Genomic DNA, 21,460 nt, shown 5'->3' with positions numbered 1-21,460 from the left:
CAAGCTCCGCCTCCTGGGTTCACGCCATTCTCCTGCCTCAGCCTCCCCAGTAGCTGGGACTACAGGCACCCGCCACCTCACCCGGCTAGTTTTTTGTATTTTTTAGTAGAGACGGGGTTTCACCGTGTTGGTCAGGATGGTCTCAATCTCCTGACCTCGTGATTCGCCCGTCTCAGTCTCCCAAAGTGCTGGGATTACAGGCGTGAGCCACCGCGCCCGGCCCAGTTTTTCTTTCTTAAAGTCCCTCTACAGCAGGTAAGTAAATCTCTGACCAGAAAGGAGGCTGCAAGTACTTTTTGTAAGAAGTCCAAGTTGAATACTAGCTACATATTAAAGCACAACTGAAAACAATGAATGAAAATCAATAAGGGGCCAGGAGTGGTGTCTCACACCTGTAATCCCAGCACTTTGAAGGCCAAGGCAAGCAGGTCCTTTGTGCCCAGGAGTTCGAGACCAGTCTGGGCAACCTGAAGAGACCCCATCTCTACAAAAAATTTAAAAAATTATCTGCGCATGGTAGTCCGCACCTCTAGTCCCAGGCTGAGGTGGGAAGATCACTTGAGCCCAGGAGGTAGAGGCTGCAGTGAGCTGTGAGACGCCACCACCACACTCCACCCTGGGCTATAGATAGGTTATTAAATAATATAACATAACATAACATACCTGGGTAAAATTCTAAATATTCTAAATATTCATGCAGTGATTTCAACCTATTATTTCATCAACATCATCTTTACTGTATCCTTGTAAGATTCCTAAAATGGATTTCTGTGGACATTTATTGTAACAATAGAGCCAGCTGTAACATTAAGAACATGGGCTCTGTGGCCAGACTGCCTGAGTTCAAATCCCAGCTTTGCCACGTAGTGACCCTGTTATTATAAAATCTTGGTAATAATGGCTGGATACAGTGGATCATGCCTGTAATCCCAGCACTTTGGGAGGCTGAGGTGGGCAGATCACAAGGTCAGGGGTTCAAGATCAGCCTGGCCAACATGGTGAAACCCCATCTCCACTAGAAATAGAAAAATTAGCTGGGGGGGGTGGCATGTGCCTGTACTCTCAGCTACTCAGGAGGCTGAGGTAGGAGAATTGCTTGAACCCAGGAGAGGGAGGTTGCAGTGAGCCGAGATCGCACCACTGCACTCCAACCTGGGCAACAGAGCAAGACTCTGTCTTGGGGGGGAAAAAAATCTTCGTAATAACTATGTCCATCACAGTGTTGTTCACAGGCAGGACACAGGGTTAATTCATAAGGTGAGTTCAATGAGATAATACATGTAAAGTTTTGGCAGGTTCCTGGACCATACAGCCTAGATGATTTTTACTTATTAAGTCCCGGAAAAATAAGCAACTTGACCAAAAATGTATGCAAAGTAAATTACATGAGAAGAGAAAGCAACAGAAGGAACATATTAGCATTCCAATTTACTCACTTTCTACTCGCCTAGCCTAAACCTTCAAATAAGGAAGAAAAAAAATTAAATTTTATCCACCAGATTTCCAATAAAACAGGGTAGCCTACGTGGGATAGGGCTCCTACCTGCTCTACACGTCCATGAAGACGTGTTTAACACAAGTTATCCTGCTTGATGAAAATTAAAACAATCTTTAACCATCACTCCCAACTCTAATGTGCTATCAGACTCCAGGGAATGCCAACTTTGGGATCCAGATACATAAATTGGCACATAATCCACATTAAGGTCATAATAGTCCTCTAGAAAGACATATTTCCAATGACTAAATCACCCCAAAATCAAAATTTTAAGATTCTAATAATAATTTCTTTTATCTGCAACCTTAATGGACACACTCACCTATAAATTTAGATAAGATACCTATATATCTCTGTGTCTATATATATATAGATCTGTATCAATCTATATATAGTATATACATATTATATATATTATACATACATAATACAAGCTAAGTAAATCAAATTTGAATGAAGAATGAAAAAGTACTATTTTTAACAGGTTAAATCATAGGAAGTTACAGACACTCAACCATTTTTAATCTATAAAACAGGTTCCTATGGTTCAACCTAATACTCAATGACCAAAATGGCCTATGATATAATCAGATTTCCTAGTGTCCTCACAAATTACTGTAACTGCCATTTTTGGACAGTATTTAGTGATTCAAATAAATTGTGGGTCACATCATTCTCATGTCTTTTTTGTATTACTCTAAAAGTTGCCAAAACAGAGTGGCAGATGCAAAGTCCTAAAGTTACATGCCTGGTTGGCCTCAGATTAACACCACAGTTTTCCAGCAAACAGTCACTTAAAAATACTGACTTATACCAAGACTTCTTTCAATTATAATATTTCTGACTTCATATTTCTTCACATTTCTTCCCCAAGACAATTTATTTGCCTTATGAACAAAAGGATATTTTCCTTAAAAACTGTCAGGAAAGAAGCAATTTCACTTCTTTTCCTTTTTACCCTTAGTCATGAACGCATGGTAAAGAAAAATGGAAAAATGCAAAAAATTAGAGCCAAAAAAATCCAACTCATATTCTTACTACCCAAAGATAACCAATGTCAACATTTTGGCTTATTTTCCAGTCTTTTTTTCCACATACCTTTTTTTTTTTTTCTTTTTTTGTTCAACAATTGAGATTACATTTTATACAGTGGTAGCCCCTGGCATTCAAAGATGTTTTTACATTTACAATTACGAAAAGTTTTACAAAATCCTGAAAGTTCATCACGTGATATATTTATCCCTACCTGACATATTGCTAAATGAAAAATCTTACATAAAATCTCCATCCATCCAATTCTCAGTTTGGGTTTAGTTTTCTTTACCATTGTATTAGAGTCCGTTCTCACACTGCTATGAAGAAATACCTGAGACTGGGTAATTATAAAGAAAAGAGGTTTAATTGACTCACAGTTCTTCGTGGCTGAGCAAGCCTCAGGAAACTTACAATCATGGCCAAAGGCACCTCTTCATAGGGCAGCAGGAGAGAGCGTGAGTGCAAGCAGGAGAAATGCCACACACTTATAATAAACCATTACATCTTATGAGAACTCACTATCGGGAGGAGACTCGGCATGCAGGAAAGTGCCCCCATGATGCAGTCGCTTCCCACCAGGTCCCTGCCATGAAACATGGAGATTATGGGAACAACAATTCAAGATGAGATTTGGATGGGGACACGGCTAAACCATATCAACAGTAGTCATATATCCAGAAACTTATAAAGTTACACTTACCCACCCCAACACAAGTTTCAGATAAATTATAAACTTACGTATTTGTGTAAGTTCATTGCATGTTAATGTTAGTACTCTAATAATACAGCGTAGTGGTATTTCAGTAAAAGTTCTTTCAATTTCTTTACAAATAGCTGTTTTCTAAGATAATTAAAAGCCTAAAAGGGACACTTAAACTTTTGTGATTAATACTGATGGCTGTCAGCCAGGTGCTACGGCTTCTGAGTTCAAGATCAGCTTGGGCCACATAGTAAGACCTCATCTCAACAAAACATCAAAAAAGTAGCTGGGTGTGGTGATCCCAACTACTGGAGAGATTGAGGCGGGAGGATCGCTTGAGCCCAGAGATCAAGGCTGCAGTGAGCTATGAACACACCACTGCATTCCAGCCTAGGGAACAGTGAGACACTGTCTCAAAAAACAAAACAAAACACTAAATCTAAATCTCAACTCCACCACACAGTTAACTCTCAGGAACCATTTCTTTATTTGTAAAATGAGAATAAATGTCTAACTTACTGGTGTGAAGATTAACACAACTCTAAATATGGATTAAACTCCTCTTACAGATCTTATTTAAAAACGAAGGAACTATAATTTCTTGGAGTTCAATATGTAAAACTACATAATAATAAAAATAAAAGGGATACAAGCTGAGCTACTTTAGTCAAGTTGAAAATTAAACACAGTTACTTGTGAAGTACTATAGCTTCTGCTTTTTTGCCTAACAGTAGATTCCAGAGGGGATACATGGAGACATGTTAGGCAGCCATCCAGGTTAAGAGAAAACAGGAGCCTAAACTAGAGCAGTGACAGATCAGAAAAATATCTAAGAGACAAAAAACAAGATTTGGTGACAGACTGAATTCAGGCGCAGGCTCATGTCTGTAATCTCAGCACTTTGGGAGGCCGAGGCGGGTGGATCACGTGAGGTCAGGAGTTCCAGAGCAGCCTGGCCAACATGGGGAAACCCTGTCTCTACTAAAAATACAAAAAATTAGCCAGGCGTGGTGGCGGGTGCCTGTAATCCCAGCTATTCAGAAGGCTGAGGCACAAGAACCGCCTGAACCCAGGAGGCAGAGGTTGTAGTGAGCTGAGATGGCACCACTGCACTTCAGCCTGGGAGACAGAGTAAGACCCTATCTAAATTAAAATAAAATAAAATAAGCTTTTTTTAAAAAAAGAAAAGGGAATGGTTGTTTTCTGGCTTAGACACTGATAGTTCATAGTGTCTAACTATGAACAATGATGAATACAGGTTGAGTAGCCCTTATCCAAAATGCCTGGGAGCAACATGTTTTAGACTTCTGATTTTTTTTTTATATATACATTTGTGTGTACATAATGAGGTATCTGGGGAATGGGACCCAAGTTTAAACATAAAATTTATTTATGTTTCATATACACTGTGATGGTGTCAGGCTGTCACCCAGGTTGGAGTGCAGTGGCATGATCGCAGCTTACTGCAGCCTCAATCTCCAGCTCAAGCAATCCTCCCACCTTCTCCCAAGTAGCTGGGGACTACAGAGATGCGCCACCATACCTGGCTGATTTTTTTATTCATAAAATTCATTGTTATGTGCCCAGCCAAAATCATTTCAAGTTTTTTTCTTACTCACCATGTACACCTAAATGCCATGCACCGTAACAGTTCTCTAAACTTATCTGCTTAACAATTTGATTATAATATATAGGCAAGGTGTGATTAATTCTATATGACACATAAAAATCAATCCCATATCTTTTTTAGTCACATTATATATATATTTCATCCTCTCAGATTGCTGTTCATGTACTTTAAAAACAATTATGGAATGGTCAGCTTCTCTACTAGACTGGCATTTAGCAATTCAGAAATTCCCCTTACTGTTCCCCTCATTCTTGCAATATATTACCTTTGTAAGTAAGGATTAAACTATGCTAATTTCTTATTTATTCGTACTTGTGACACACTGCGAGAGAGAAAAGAAAGTATTATTAAAATATAGTTGGCTAACAATTTGACTAACAATTGGGCAAAGAATGCGAACAGACATTTCTCCAGAGATGAAATACAAATGGCCAAGAAATGAAAAGATGCTCACATCCAGCAATCCCATTTCTATATATCCAAAGAAACTGAAATCAATATGTCAAGGAGATATCTGCACTCCCATGTTCACTGCATCACTATTCACAATAGCCAAGATACAGAATCAACCTAAATGTCCATCAACAGACGAATAGGAAAAAAAATGTGGTATATATACAATGTAATATTTGGCTTTTTCTTTTTTTGAGACAGGGTCTTGCTCTGTCATCCAGGTTGGAGAGCAGTAGTGCCATCACAGCTCACACCTCAAGGGGTGCTTGAGGTGGAGCTCTAGCAATCCTTCCACCTGAGCCTCCCAAAGTGGTAGGATTACAGGACAGGCATGTGCCACTGAGCCAGGCCTATTCAGCCTTAAAAAAGAAGGAAATCCTGTCATTTGAAACAACATGGATGAACTCAGAGGACAAAGTAAAATAAGCCAGGCACAGAAAGACAAATAACACATGATCTCACATACATGTAGAAACTAAAAAATTTGAACTCACAAAAGCAGAAAGTAGAATAGCAGTTACCAGGGGCTGGGAGAAATGAGGAAAAGTTGGTCAAAGGATACAAAGTTTGAGTTAGAAAGAAAAAATAAATTTTTGAGATCCATTGCACAGCAAGGTGACTATAGTTAATGACGTATTACACATATTTCAAAATAGCTAAGAGAATACATTTCAAATGTCTTGCTGGAAAAATTAAAGGAGGTGACAGATATGTTCATTAGCTTGGTTTAATCATTCCACATCGCATGCGCGTGTGTGTGTGTGTGTATGTATACATATATATCAAAACATGACACTGTACCCCATAAATGTATACAATTATGATTTGTCAATTAAAAATATTAATTGAGCTAGGCATAGTGTCTGGAGGCTGAGGTGGGAGGATCATTTGAGCTCAGGAGTTTGGGGCCAGCTTGGGCAATGTAACAAGATCCTGTCTCTTAAAAAAGAAAAAGATGGCCGGGCACGGTGGGTCATGCCTGTAATCCCAGCACTTTGGGAAGCCGAGGAGGGTGGATCACCTGAGGTCAGGAGTTCGAGACCAGCATGGCCAACATGGTGAAACCCTATCTCTACTAAAAATGTAAAAAACTAGCCAGGTGTGGTGGTGGGCACCTGTTATCCCAGCTACTCCAGAGGCTGAGGCAGGAGAATCACTTGAACCCGGGAGGCGGAGGCTGCAGTGAGCTAAGGTTGTGCCACTGCACTCCAGCGTGGGCAACAAGAAAACAAGAAAAAGATGCTCAACACCACTAATTATTAGGAAAATGTAAATAAAAAAAATACAATGAGATATCACCTCATACCTACTAGAATGGCTACCATCAAAAACATTGAAAAAAAGTCTTGTCAAGGATTATGGAAAAATGGGAGCCCTTGTGTACTGTCAGTAGGAATGTAAAATGGTACAATTAGATAGAAAATAGCATGATCTCAAAGAAATAGCTGCACACCCATGTTCATAGCAGCACTACTCACAATATGCAAGAAGTGGGAAGCAATCCATGTCCAATCAAAAGATGAATGGATAAACAAAATGTGGTACACACATACTATGGAATATTACTCAGTCTTAAAAAGGAAGGAAACACTGAAACATCATACAATAAGGATGAACCTTGAAGACATTATGTTGAGGGAAATAAGTCAGACACAAAATGACAAATACAAGATTCCAGTTGTGTGAGGTATCTAGAGTAGTGAAACTTACAGAAACAGAAAGTAGAATAGTGGTTGCTGGGGCCTAGGGGCAGAGGGGAATTAGAAAGTTGTTTAATGGGTGTAAAGTTACAGTTTGACAAAATGAAAACATTCTGGAGATTAGTTGTACAACAATAGGAATACACGTAACACTACTGACTTAGAAATGGCTAAAATGGAGGCAGGCATGGTGGCACATGCTTATAATCCAAACTTCTCCAGAGGCTGAGGCAAGTGAACCTGGGAGGCGGAGGCTGCACCACTGCACTCCAGCCTGGGTGACAGAGGGAGACCCTGTCTCAAAAAAGGACAGGACAGGACAGGACAGGACAGGAAAGGAAAAGAAAAGGCTAAGATGGTAAATTTTATGTCTCGTGTTTTTTAACCACAATTACAATTTTGAAAACAAAAAATGGCTAAGATGTTTGCATATGTACAGAGCTAACAATTTTCATCCCTGACTTTTCTTGATCTATGAAAAGTCAGAGAAACATCTGCTCTTTAATTCAAAACCTTCAAAAACTACCTGGATAGTTGGGTAACTAGAAGGGTTGAACTTCCTCAAGGGAAGTTACTTTATACAGGGATGGGCAGCAGTGACTACCATGTTAAACATTAGAAGGTAAAAAAATCAAAAGACTACTTTGCGATTAGTAAAATCAATATGAAATTCAAATATCAGTGTCCATAGTAAGGTTTTAATGAACACAGCCATTCCACTTGTTAGCATATTGTCTATGGCTGCACTTTACCACACAAACACAAGGAGTTGTCATAGTTGTGACAATTCTTTTAAAAACAGTTTAGGATAGGTGTGGTGGCTCACACTTGTAATCCCAGCACTTTGGGAAGCCAAGACCAGTGGATTTCTTGAGCTCAGGCATTCAAAAACAGTCTAACATGGTGAAACTTATCTCTACAAAAAATACAAAAATTAGCCAGGCGAGGTGACAGGATTGCTTAAGCCTTGGAGGTCAAGGCTGCAATGAGCTGAGATCATGCCACTGTACTCCAGGCTGGGTGACAGAGTGAGACCCTGTCTCAAAAAAAAAAAAAAAAAGTTTGCTGACTCATGCTCTATATATTATCCCAAAATAAGGAATTATATGCAGAGCAGAAATAAAATGAAGTAAATTCAAAAAAGAATATCAACAAATTAAAATGTTGATTCAATGAAGTGATTTTTTTAAAAATAAAAAGCCATAGTGTTTTCTGTGGCTTTCGATTTTATTTCTACCCCCAAGCCATCTACACAGACACCCAGGCACATGCACACATGTCTTATGTGTAATATCTTCAGTATCTGAAGTAAGCCTCAGTTTTAAGATAAACTTTCAGCCAGGCGCAGTGGCTCAAGCCTGTAATCCCAACACTTTGGGAGGCTAAGGCGGGTGGACTGCCTGAGCTCAGGAGTTTGCGACCAACCTGGGCAACACAATGAAACCCCGTTTCTACTAAAATACAAAAAATAAGGTGGGTGTGGCAGCGTGCGCCTGTAGTCCCAGCTACTCGGGAGGCTGAGGCAGGAGAATTGCTTGAACCCAGGAGGTGAAGGTTGCAGTGAGCCGAGATCACGCCACTGCACTACAGCCTGAGTGACAGAGTGAGACTCTGTCTCAAAAAAAAAAAAAGATAAACTTTCATTAGTTATTAAGCTCTTTGGGCACTCTTAATAAACATAGGATTTATACCACTATTCAGTTATACAGCTTTGTCTTCTCAAATAACTGGACTGAAAGTTATTTTTACTTCATACAAATTTAGAAAAGGCATTCTATAAAAGTCAATACAATGAAATTATTGAGAACTAATGATAATAAAAAGTTCGCATCACTTTTATCACTTTCTTAAAAACAAGCTCAATGGGGTAGACATAGAGGTTGTAATTTATTGTGTGAGCTTTCAAAGACAACTAAAATGCTTGCTTATATCAAGAAGTTTTAGACAGTGTTCTAACTGGCCATGTATGTTTGTTTCAGCCAGTTAACTTATTAACATAAAATTTAAGGAAAAACAGAATTTGTTAAATACTAATATACTTAAAACGACATAATTAATATATTTATTTTGGCTTTATAATAGCAAATAGAGAGTAGATAACTACTATAAATTGATCTTCACTGAAGACCTTCAAATTTCAGATGCCAGCATTTGGAGGACAGTATGAAATAACGTAACCCCTCTGAAAAATTCCAATCATTTTTTTCTCAAGGTAGAGAAGAAAATTAGTCCAAAGAAACTTAAGTAATCTTAACATAAAAACAATCACACTCCTTGTAGTTAGTAAATACTATAGTAAGCCTTGGCAGTAATGAGCAGGAGTAACAAGTCCAAGATGAGATTTAAGACTGTTTTAATTTTTAAAACAAGTCACAAATAGAAACAGTAATAAAGATGTGGAAAACTGCTTAATCTCTTGATAATCAAATATATGTAGTAAGTAAAATAACATGTAATACCATCCCTACTTAACAAGCCACACACTTCCTAAAACTACCATGAGAGCAGTAATGTTTCCATTAAACTGGTTCATATGTATGTGTTGCTAGTGGCACTCTAAAGTTACAACTCGTACAATACAGTAACATCCCTAAAGACATTCATATTTTTTGACTAAATAACTCAATCAACAACTTGAAACAGTAACTACAATACTGTAAGATGAAATTTTCTAAAGGGATAAAGGGTATGTTATACTGTAAGCAACTCTAAAAGTCTGTTTTGAAAGCTAAAACATTTTTTATATTAAATTACTGCTCAAAGGGTAATAATTTAAAAGAAGCAAAGTGACTAAAGATGTGTATCACATTTTTACTTATAGGACAAAGAATTGAGTACAGAGCTGAGAAAATACCCAGCATTAAATAGGATACACACACACACACACACACACAAAATGTGATTTCATGAAGAGCTGTCTTTTAAAAATATATTGTAATGCTTTGAAGATTTTATCTGAATCCAAATGTAACTTACATTGGTACTAGCCAGTTGCCAAAAAAAGACTTTTAAAATAACAGTAATCTGTCTGGGCATGGTGGCTTACGCCTGTAAACCCAGCACTTTGGGAGGCAGTGGCGGGCGGATCACTCGAGGTCACGAGTTTGAGACCAGGTTGGACAACAAGGCGAAACCCTGTCTTTACTAAAAATTCAAAAATTAGCTAGGCGTGGTAGCACGCGCCTGTAGTCCCAGCTAACTTGGGAGGCTGAGGCAGGAGAATAGCCTGAATCCAGGAGGCAGAGGTTGCAGTGAACCGAGATCCCACCACTGCACTCCAGCCTGGGCAACAGAGTGAGACTCTGTCTCAAAAACAAACAAACAACAACAACAACAACACAAAAACCAGCTGTCTTCAAGGCATCAAAGGCAAAGATAGTTCTGCTTCCAATTAAACCTACAACTCCAGATGGCTAACTGCTCCACAAGTTGGTCCTATTCAAACTCTGTATATAACCCAGTGGTCCCCAACTTTTTTGGCACCAGTGGCCAGTTTTGTGGAAGACAATTTTTCCATGGACCAGGGGTGGGGTGGGGTGGGGTGGGGTGGGGTGCAGTGGAGATGGTTTCAGATGAAACTGTTACACCTCAAATCATCAGGCATTAGTTCGATTCTCATAAGGAGCGAGCAACCTAGATCCCTTGCATGTGCAGTTCACAACAGGGTCCGTGCTCCTCTGAGAATCTAACGTGGTGGATGATCTGACAGGAAGTGGAGCTCAGGTGGGAATGCTCACTGGCCTGCTGCTCACCTCCCGCTGCGTGGCTGGTTCCTCACAGGCCAGCGACCAGTATGGGTCTGCAGCCCTGGTGTTGCAGACCCCTGATATAACCAATTGATAATTTAAACAAAAGGACGATAAAGAGGCTGAGAGAAGAAGAGCATGGTTAAGAGGAGAAAAAGATTCAAATGCACCCAAAATTTCAAAACCAAGTAAAGTATTAAAAATAAGAGCAAACAAGGACTTTCTACTTCCAGTAATGGTGATCAGGTCATCAAACCAATCTCTGGCTGAAGAAACTTGAAAAGTTGAACTAAGTTTAAAAAAAGAAAAGTCTGCTTCTAGAGATCAGGCAGTAAAGAAATGGGGCCCGAATTCACCAAGCTCCCAGAGGTGAGTCTGGTATACCGTTTCTTCTCCCCTACAGGCATCTGCTGATTTAAGCAGTGACTGTGAGGCTGGGAAGCTAAGGAAAACATCTGACAGCCTCACTGGGCTAGCCAGACAAAAATGAGACCCTGAGCCTCCCTCAAACTCTGGGTTGGAATCTCAACCTCAGAGCAAAAGGAATACAATTAAAGCCCAGCTTCAAATAATCTCAATCCTTAAAAGTGAATTAAGAAAAGCAGATTTATAGGGTCCCTATATTTCTGTCAAAATTAGATGTAAATTTTATGTCATGGAAGACTACCATTATTCTAAGCCTCAAATTACTTCTATAGTTTTTCACATCAAATGTCTCATACACAATAAAAAACAATCAGAAATCCAAGAAAATAACACAAATGAAATGCAAATGAAACATGGAACAAGACCCAAAGGGATCTAGATAATTAAGTTATCAGACACGGACTGTCAAATAAGTATGCTGAGTAGCAAGACTGAAACTTTAGCAGAAAACCTGCAACTAAAGAGAATAAAACTGAAATTCTAGAAATAAAAAGTAAAATAAACTAAATTAAAGAACTCAGTGTATGAGTCTGATGGCATATTAGACACAGCCTAAGAGAAATAATGAACTGGAAGATTGGTCAGAAAAATATATCTTTAAAAATGCACACAAGAATAAAAAGATAAAACATACAAAAAAGGATGTAAGAAACATAGGGCAAATTTAAGAATGTCTAATACATGTATAACTGGAGTACCAGGAGGAAAAAAGATGACAAGACAGGAGCACTATCTGAAGTGACACGGTCTGAGAATTTTCCAAAACTGATGAACACACTCGTCAGTCCTGTACAACACAACTTTCTATTCTACTGATAGAATGATGCAACAGAACTTTCTATTCTATTGATAGAACGATGGAAACCTTCTCCATCTGCCAATACAGTAACTAACCGAAACATTTGGCTACTGAGAACTTAAAACGTGAGGAATTGAATTTATAACTTTTTAAATGTTAATTGGTATCAATAGTTACATGCAGCTAGTGGCTGGCACTGGGCAGTGCAGTCCTAAGTCACAGATATAAGAAGTCCTACAAACACCAAGCTGAACAAGTAAAAGACAACTAGACATATCACAGTAAAACTGCTGAAAACTAAAAATAAACACCCCCACTGCAACAAAAACAAAAAGTGACCAGAGATCTACAAGCTAGAGTACAGTCAAAGGAGCAACAATAAGACTGAGAGTTGATTTCTCAACAGAAACTGTGGAAACCAGGTCTCAAGGGCACTGTGCATAGCTGCAACATGACAAATGAAAATAACTGCCAACCAAGACTTCTATACCCAGCTCCCTCCCCACAAAAAATCCCTTCAAGAATAAAAAATGAAAAAAAAAAAGGGATTATCAGATAAGCAAAAAAGAATTCCTCAACAGATAGGCCCAAACAGAGAGAGAGAAAAAAAAGAGGGAGTATTTTCAGAGAGAGAAAATCAACCCAGCTAGAAGCCTGGAAATGCACTGAAGATTGAAGGAAAAAAACTGAGTATATAAACAAATTTAAATGTATAATTACTGAATAAAACACTAATGATAATATCTTGTGGGGAGTTAAAATATCAGAGAACTATCTGGCAATAGTATATAATTCTGGAGAGGGAAATGTACAATTAATGTTTTCTAACGTTGCTGCACTGACCAGAAAGAGAAAAAAGTGCTAACTTACATCACACTTTAACACAGAAAGGAAGCATATTGTAATCTCTAGGATAAACATTAAAAACAAATTTAAAAAAAGATGGTCTAACTATTAAGCCAAGTTAGTGAGTGGGGGGTATTTGGAACAAAAAATAATAATAATCCCAAAAGCAGCAGAAAATAATAAGAGAAAGTTCAAACAGGATAAATAGAAATCATTTATTAGGAGTATCAATTTAAACCTAAATATATCAGCAAGCATATTAAATGTAAATGTACTAAATGTTCCAATTAAAGAACAAACATGGTCAAACTAGTTTTTTTTAACTAATATATGCAACTTACAAGATATAACTAAAACTCGAAAGCTGAAAGAATGGGAAAAGCTGTATCATGCAAATACCAAATGAAAGTGTATCTGTCTTAACACTAGATACGAATACTACAAGGTAAAATGCAATACTGAGATAAAGAGGGACACAATAAGAAGTTTGATTCACCAGGTAGCTTTTAAAAAGCCTTGACTTGTCGGCACTTATTTACCTAACCAAAATACATAAAACAAAAACTGACAAATCAAACACACAAACAGACAAATGTTATAATCATTTGGGGATATTTTAACAAACCTTTGTCTGAATAGGAGCAAACAAATGCAAAAGCAGTAACAATCTGAAACAGAAACAAACTTGATAGGACATATTATACCACATCTAACAACTATAGCCTATAAATATTTTGTTGTTGTACACAAGGAAGGTTTACCCAAAAAGACCGTATGTTGAACCATAAAGCAAGTCTCATATTTCCAAGAACTGAAGTCCTGGGATTTAAATTTACTGGAGTGGAGTCAAATTAGAAATCAGGGCTGAGCATGGTGGCTCACATCTGTAATCCCAGCTACCAGGGAGGCAGGCTGAGGCACAAGAATCACTTGAACCCAGGTTGCCGTGAGCCAAGATCACGCCACCACTCCAGCCGGGGCAACAAAGCAAGACTCCATCTCTAAATAAATAAATAAATAAATAAATGCATGAATGGACAAAGGGGTCAGTAGTGACAAACTTTACTGAAAGTAAGGAAATGACATCAAATGGTAAATGAATAGACAAGTAAGGTTAGTACAACAAACTATAAAATGTATGTCTTTTCCTTATCTCAGTTTCATCAAAAGATATATCTGGGAGGCCAAGGTGGGAGGATCACTTGAGGTCAGGAATTCAAGGTCAGCCCAGTCAATACAGTGAAACCCCATCTCTAGTAAAATACAAAAAATTAGCTGGGTGTGGTGGCACGTGCCTGTAATCCCAGTTACTCAAGAGACTGAGGCATGAGAATTGTTTGAACCCAGGAGACAGAGGTTGCAGTGAGACAGGATCACATGACTGCACTCCACACGACTGGGCAGAAAAGCGGAACTCTATCTGCCCCCCGCACCCCCCAAACAAAGGGTGATGGAATAGAGCTATACAGGACTAAAGTTTCTATATATTGCTGCAATTAAAGTAACTATGAAGTCGACCCTGATAAGCTACGATATATAAATGTAAGCCCTACTGTAATCACTAGTAATTCAAATACAGTTTTAAAATGATTAAAGAAATTAAAATGTTACACTGGGAAATACTCATGTAATACAAAAAACAGCAGTAGAGGAGGGAAAGAGGACAAAAGATAAATGAGACATATAGAAAACAAAACAGAGAAGTGGCAGACAAATTTAATCCTACCAGTAACACTAAATGTGAATGGATTAAATAACACACTCAAGAGGCAGAGATTACCAGATGGGGTTTTAAAAGAATAAGATTCAATTAAATGCTGTCTACTTAAGACATATTTTAGATTCAAAAATGCAAACAGGACAGGGTAAGATGTAAATGGATGAAAAAAACATACCATACAAAAGAGCTGGCATGAATATACTAATATCAGACAAACTTTTAAAAACTGTTTAATGTTTTGAGAGGTAAAGAGAAACATTTTAAAACAATTATGGGTCAATTTATTAGGAAGATAGAACAATTATAATCATTTGCACTTCATGACAGAGCCCCAAATTACATGAAACAAAACTGACAGAATTAAAGGGAAAAATAGACAAGTCAAGAATAATAGTTGGAAGAATAATCCACTTTCAATAATGAATAGAACAACTAGGCAGAAGATCAATAAGGAAACAGAAAACAAACACTATAATCAACTAGATGGAAAAGACATCTAAGAACATTCTGCCCAACAACACAATACACATTTTTCTAAAAAAGCACACATGGAACATTCTCCAGGATAGATGATCTATGCTAGACCATAAAACAAGCATCAAAAAACTGAAAAGGAAAGAAAGGATACAAAGTATGTTCTCTGACCACAACAGAATTAAATTAGAACTCAGTAACAGAAAAAAAATCAGGAAATTCACAAATATGTAGAAATTAACATATTCCTAAATAACGAATGGGTCAAATGAAATAAAAAGAAAAATTAGAAAATACTTGAGATGAATAAAAACAAAAATGCAACATATCAAAACTTATGGAATGAACTAAATCAGTACTTACAGGTAAATTTACAGCTATAATGCCTGATTTAAAAACAGAAAATATAGGAAAACATTTTTATGCACTTGAGATAAGAAAAGTCTCCTTAAATACCATAAAGAAAAGACAAAAGCAGGCCACAGAATAGGGGGAAAAAGTTTTAATAAAAAATAAGACTTCTCATCCAAAATACAAAAAGAATGCCTTCAAATATGGTTTTCAAAAGACAAACACAAAAGACAAATGAACAAAAGATTTGAACAAGCACTTCACAAAGGATAACCAAAAGGCCAACAAACTTCATGAAAAAGTGGTAAACATCCTTAGTCATCAAGGAAACAAAAATTAAAACCACAGAGACACCATCTTACAGTCAGGCATGGTGGCTCACACCTATAATCCCAGCACTTTGGGAGGCCACGATGGGCAGATCACTTGAGGCCTTGAGTTCGAGACCAGCCTGGCCAACATGGTGAAACCCCGTCTCTACCAAAAATACAAAACTTAGCCAGGCGTGGAGATGCACGCATGTAGTCCCAGCTACTGGGAAGGCTGAGGCAGGAGAATCATTTGAACCCAGGAGGCGGAAGTTGCAGTGAGCCGAGATTGTGCCACAGCACTCCAGCCTGGGCAACAGTGTGAGACTCTGTCTCAAAAAAAACAAAACAAAACAAAACAAAAAAACAAAAAAATATAATGTATGAAGAGACAGGTATAAACGTGTTCATAATACCATTATTAATATTTTGTCAAGTAGAAACAATCCAAATGTCAATCAACAAAGTATAAAATGTAGTACATTCACACAAAGTAATATTATAGTGCAATGAAAATTGCAGTTTCAGAAAATAATGTGGATGAATCTTACAAATAATACGTGGGGCAAAAGTAGATACAAAATATATACTGTGTGGATCCATTTACATAAAACTCAAAAACAGGAATAACTAAATCAGAATAATGGTTACTTTGGGGAGCACGGAGAAGGTAGTGACTGATGGGGAAGGAGAGTTTCTGAAGTGCCGGCAATATTCTATTTCTTGTCTCAATGGTCATTACATAGGTCAGAGTTTACAATAACTTACTGAGCACTACTCTGTGTGCCTTTTCTGTATGTGTTATGCTTCAATATGAAAGATAAAATACCATATAAAATTTAGAAATAAAATCAGTTGAATCACACTAAAATTAGAGTACTTGAACTTCAGAAAGCAGTAACTTTTAAAGACTTATACTCATTAAAGTATCATAAAGAGCCAGGCATGGTGAAGTGTGCCTGCAGTCCTAGCTATTTAGGAGGCGGAGGTGGGAGAATCACTTGAGCCCAGGAGTTCAAGGCTGCAGTGAGCTATGATTGCACCACTATACTCCAGCCGGGACAACAGAGTGAGACTCTGTAAGAATGGGATCCTTTTGTAGTTCGTAAGTGTGATGACTGGGTGCTCACACACGAGAGGTGCCTCTCTCAAACCTTGTTATGACATCAGCATATGACCCATCTGACAAGAAAATAAATAAATAAAATATAAAGAAAAACTGGCATTGAATTCAATAAAAGCATAAAAGTTTATACAATGGAAAATATTCAAAAGTATAAAAGAAAAAATATGATGGTGGAAATAGTTTCATCAAATGTAACAAGAATTAACATCACTACCATCTATTCTCATGTCTAAGATACAGACGTCAAGAAAAATTGGCTTTGGGCTTTTGATAAAAATATTAAGTTCAATCTCACTACCAATCAAGACATACCAACTGAAACAAGATACCATTTAACAGCAGTTAAACTGGAGGAAAACTGTGTAACTCCCTTCTCTAGGGAGTACTTTGTTCATAACCTCTGTGGCAGAAATACAATTTCCTTCCTTCCCACTTCTCCCTTTTAGAAAACTTTATTTCACAGCACTGGAAACAGTTGCTCAATGATCCACAAGAGAACAATGCTACTGTGATTCCTGAATTTCCAGTTCCTACTTCAGTCTCCTTAAGGCCTAATTGGGGTCTAAGGGATATCCAGCTCTATAACCTTCTACTACTATAAATCTGTTTTGCTTAAGTTAATTTCTAGCAACCAAATGGCCAATGAATATAACACCTTGATATAGCTTATCTCAGAAGCTGAAAAGTGGCAACTTGGGTTGTTTTATCTAACCCACAAGGTGTTCTTCAAAAGTATAAATTAAATGTTAGAAATTATCCTTCCTCACTAGACTGTGACTAAGCTCCTAGTAGGCAAGGACTAACTTCATCATATCTGTCTTTGTTTCCTTATTACTGGACTTCAGGTCCAAAAATACTTGCTGAATGAACAAACTATGCCAATAAGGTTTCTATAAAATTCTACAACTCTGACAACTGATTCATCTCAGAGAACAATAGACTAAAATCCTAGTTATCCCACTGAGAAAACAACAGTGACAATATAGATTAAATGACATAAAAATACTCACCCCCTTTGCCCAGTAAGCCAAATCTTTGAAATGTAAAAATCAAAAAGTAATTTACAGTTGTGATCACAGCACAGTATGGCCTTGAACTTCTGGGCTCAAATGATCCTCCTGCCTCAGCCTCCCAAGTAGTTGGGACTATAGGCATGCTCCACTGCACCTGGCTTATGTTTTAACTATTACTATTACGTGTGGATATAATGATACTTTAGAATTTAAATGTTTTCCTCTCTGTTTATGTGGCAAAGAATAGGGAACAAGTACTATCTGAATAAATGTTCCTTATAGCCATAGCATGCTTGACTTTGATGGTTTATTTCTCCAGCCCGTTGAAGAATTGTAGCTCACAGATGGAGATTTCGAATGATGTCCTAAATTGCTGCTTTCATCATCTTAGTGCCTGTAATTTTCTGTGGCTTTAGAATTGATCACATGTATAAGACACGGTTACACCATTTAAGTGTCAAGCACTAGATTTGGATTAGCAGTGTTTATACATTATATTGGTATGCAGTCATTTCTTTTTTTTTTTTTTTTTTTTTTGAGATGGAGTCTCATTCTGTCACCCAGATGGGAGTGCAGTGGCACTATCTTGGCTCACTGCAACATTCACTGCCCAGGTTCAAGCGATTCTCCTGCCTCAGTTTCCTGAGTAGCTGGGATTTCAGGTGCGTGCCACCACATCCGGCTAATTTTTTGTAGTTTTACTTGAGACGCGGTTTCACCGTGTTAGTCTGGATGGTCTCGATCTCCTGACCTCGTGATCCACCCACCTCAGCCTCTCAAAGTGCTGAGATTACAGGCATGAGCCACTGTGCCCAGCAGCAGTTGTATACTTTAAAGCATTATATTGCAAATTTTAAAAGGGGCCTACACTGTGTTTTTTGTGTGTTCTTACTAGTACCAAGGAGAGAGAGTACTTTATGTGCACTAGGTGCCTAATAATGTGTGTTTACCAGTGGGAATACAGGCAGTGTGGTATAGGGATTAGGACTGTGGACTTGGGTTGGCAACCTTTTTTCAATCACTTCTCATCTGTGTGACTTTGGGCATGTTGTTTGTCATTGTTGCTCTTGGTGGTGAATTTTTTCTTTTGAGAGAAAGGCGAGACAAAAAACAAGCTAATATTATGGAGTCATTGAAAAGTAACTTTTAGACTATGTTTGGTCATTTGTACATGTTCCCATATTGCACAGTTTTCCTAATTATCTTTTAATTAGGAATGTATACAAGGCTGGGCGCAGTGGCTCACGCCTGGAATCCCAGCACTTTGGGAGGACAAGAAGGGTAGATTACCTCAGGTCAGGCATTCAAGACCAGTCTGGCCAACATGGTGAAACCCCGTCTCTACCAAAAATACAAAAATTAGCCAGGCGTGGTGGTGCGTAGTAGTCCCAGGTACTCAGGAGGCTGACGTGTGAGAATTGTTTGAACCCTGGAGGCAGAGGTTGCAGTGAGCCAAGATCGTGCCACTATACTTCAGCCTGGGTAACAGGGCGAGACTCTGTCTTTAACAACAACAACAACAACAACAAAAATATATATATATATATATATAAATGTATATAAAACATTTAGTTGATATACATACCAAAACTTAATCGCAGTTGTTGGTCTCATTTCTTCTCACTATATAATACTGTGGTAAATATTATGCACATAGTCATTTTCCATCCTTTGAATTGCTTTTTTTTTTTTTTTTTTTTTTTTACATTTCTAAGATTTGCCTTACTGGGAGTAAATAAATTATATTTCTCTCCAGCCTGGACAACAGAGAAAGATCCTGTCTCTAAAAAAAAGGGGGGCGGGGGCGGGGGGCGGGCAGGGAGAAGCAGCAGCAGGAGAAGAAGAAAAGAAATGAAAAAATCCATAGTGAGTTGTTAAAGTGCCATGCATTTCTCATTTAATTTCACAACCTTGTGACATAGTTACTATTACTATCCCACCCTATCAAAAATAAAATCTACAGATAAGGCATTGAGAGGTTAAGTAACTTAGTATAATTAAGTGGCAAAACCCTTGAAACTATTATGTTATATTAACTTGTTATGCAATAATGTATTTTACACATGCTACCAACATCCAAAAAGTATAATGCTGCCAACTAGGTCAGAGAAGTAGGAGACACTGGGAGGAAAAATAAAGGAGGGGCAGGAGCTTGCAAAGTGGTACCATTTATTAGCCTTTTGGTTTTGTTGTTTAAAACTATACAACAGACTGGGCACAATGGCTAATGCCTGTAATCCCAACCCTTAGAAAGGCAGAGGCAGGAGGACTGGCTGAGCCCAGGGGTTCAAGACCAGCCCTGGCAACATAGGGAGACCATCTCTCCACAAAAAGTTAAAAAAATCAGCAGGATGTGGTGGCATGCACCTGTAGTCCCAGCTACTTGGGAGGCTGAGATGAAGGGGTGTGCTTGAGGACAGGAGTTGGAGGTTGCAGTGAGCCGTGATCATGTCACTGCGCTCCAGCCTGGGTGGCAGAGTATGACCTTGTCTCAAAAAAAAAGACAAAGAAAAAGAAAGAAAGAAAGAAAGAAAACTGCATAATAAAAATTTTTTAATAATGAGAATTAAAAATATCCAGAGAAAATATGAAACATTTGATAAACTGCATTAGATATTTACTCAGTGTCAAGTTTGCAACCCTTTGATTAAGTGCAAGGCATGTGTTAATATTTAAGCCCAATACAGTATTTCTAAGATGAGCTGAACCCTACCTGGTTCAAAAGTACACGCTCATCTCATGCATGCTGTTGGTATATGAGCTAAGCACATGTATCTTTCAAAAAAATAATCTGGCAACATTTATCAAAAGCCCTAAAATTGTTTTATACTCTGCTCTGGTAATCCCATCACTGAAAATCTAGTATTTAAAAAAAGAGGCTTTTACTGAGTTACTATATCATTATCTATGATAGTCATAAAATTAAAATTAAAAAGACATAAACTAAATGATTCACTATAGTTGTTTTTTTCTCACCATCATCCCTTCCTCAGGAAAACTACACCTCATCCAATTCACGTCATCTCAAGGAGACTGTCAATCATGGCTTTCTGTGGGTTCCCCAACTGACCCTAACCACAGCTACCAAAGTGGCTGCCCTTGCTGTAGCTCATCTCCCAGGTTCCAATGATTGGTTAAGGAACTGACAATCAGAATTGATTACCAACAACCCAGAACTGACACATGTGGACATCAGGAAAGAGAAGCTGTCTTTCAAGTGTGGTTGCTAAGTTAAAGGTATATGTCTGGGGCTCCAGAAGCAAGAGGCTAGAAAAACCCAAAAAGGAGACAAAGAAACCCAGTGACATTACTTGCAACCTTGGATCTAGCTGTTTCCAAAGCCATTCCATCATCCTCCACATACAATTCCCACTATGTGAACCAATACACTCATTTTTTAACTTAACAAAGTTGTGTTGTTATCACGTGTAACCAAAAGATTCATGACTAACATCCTACCTAAAGAAGAACAGTTAACCAATTATAGTGCATCCATTCAAGGAAATAACACTGACAGAACAGTGTAACTGTTAAGAGCATGCACTCAGCCCAGTCTGAATCCTGGCTCTGCTAAATATTCTCTGTCTGTGCCTGGGTACATTATTGCTTTTTGGTTTTTTTTTTTTTTTTTTTAA

At 38.0% G+C, this 21,460-nt stretch overlaps 1 protein-coding gene and 1 pseudogene across 2 annotated transcripts in view; one reads left to right on the top strand and one right to left on the bottom strand.

The window, feature by feature from the left end:
- The window catches only part of TLK1 (tousled like kinase 1), a 177,185-nt gene that overhangs the window by 146,271 nt on the left and 9,454 nt on the right, over positions 1–21,460 (bottom strand). The gene's annotated exons all lie outside the window — the stretch shown is intronic.
- LOC126933305 (uncharacterized) lies at positions 16,777–16,874 on the top strand (annotated as a pseudogene).

Source organism: Macaca thibetana, chromosome 12 (assembly GCF_024542745.1).
Source record: "Macaca thibetana thibetana isolate TM-01 chromosome 12, ASM2454274v1, whole genome shotgun sequence".
Classification (NCBI taxonomy): domain Eukaryota; kingdom Metazoa; phylum Chordata; class Mammalia; order Primates; family Cercopithecidae; genus Macaca; species Macaca thibetana.
Note: the sequence above shows the minus strand (reverse complement) of the source record. Positions and strands in the feature narration are given on the sequence as shown.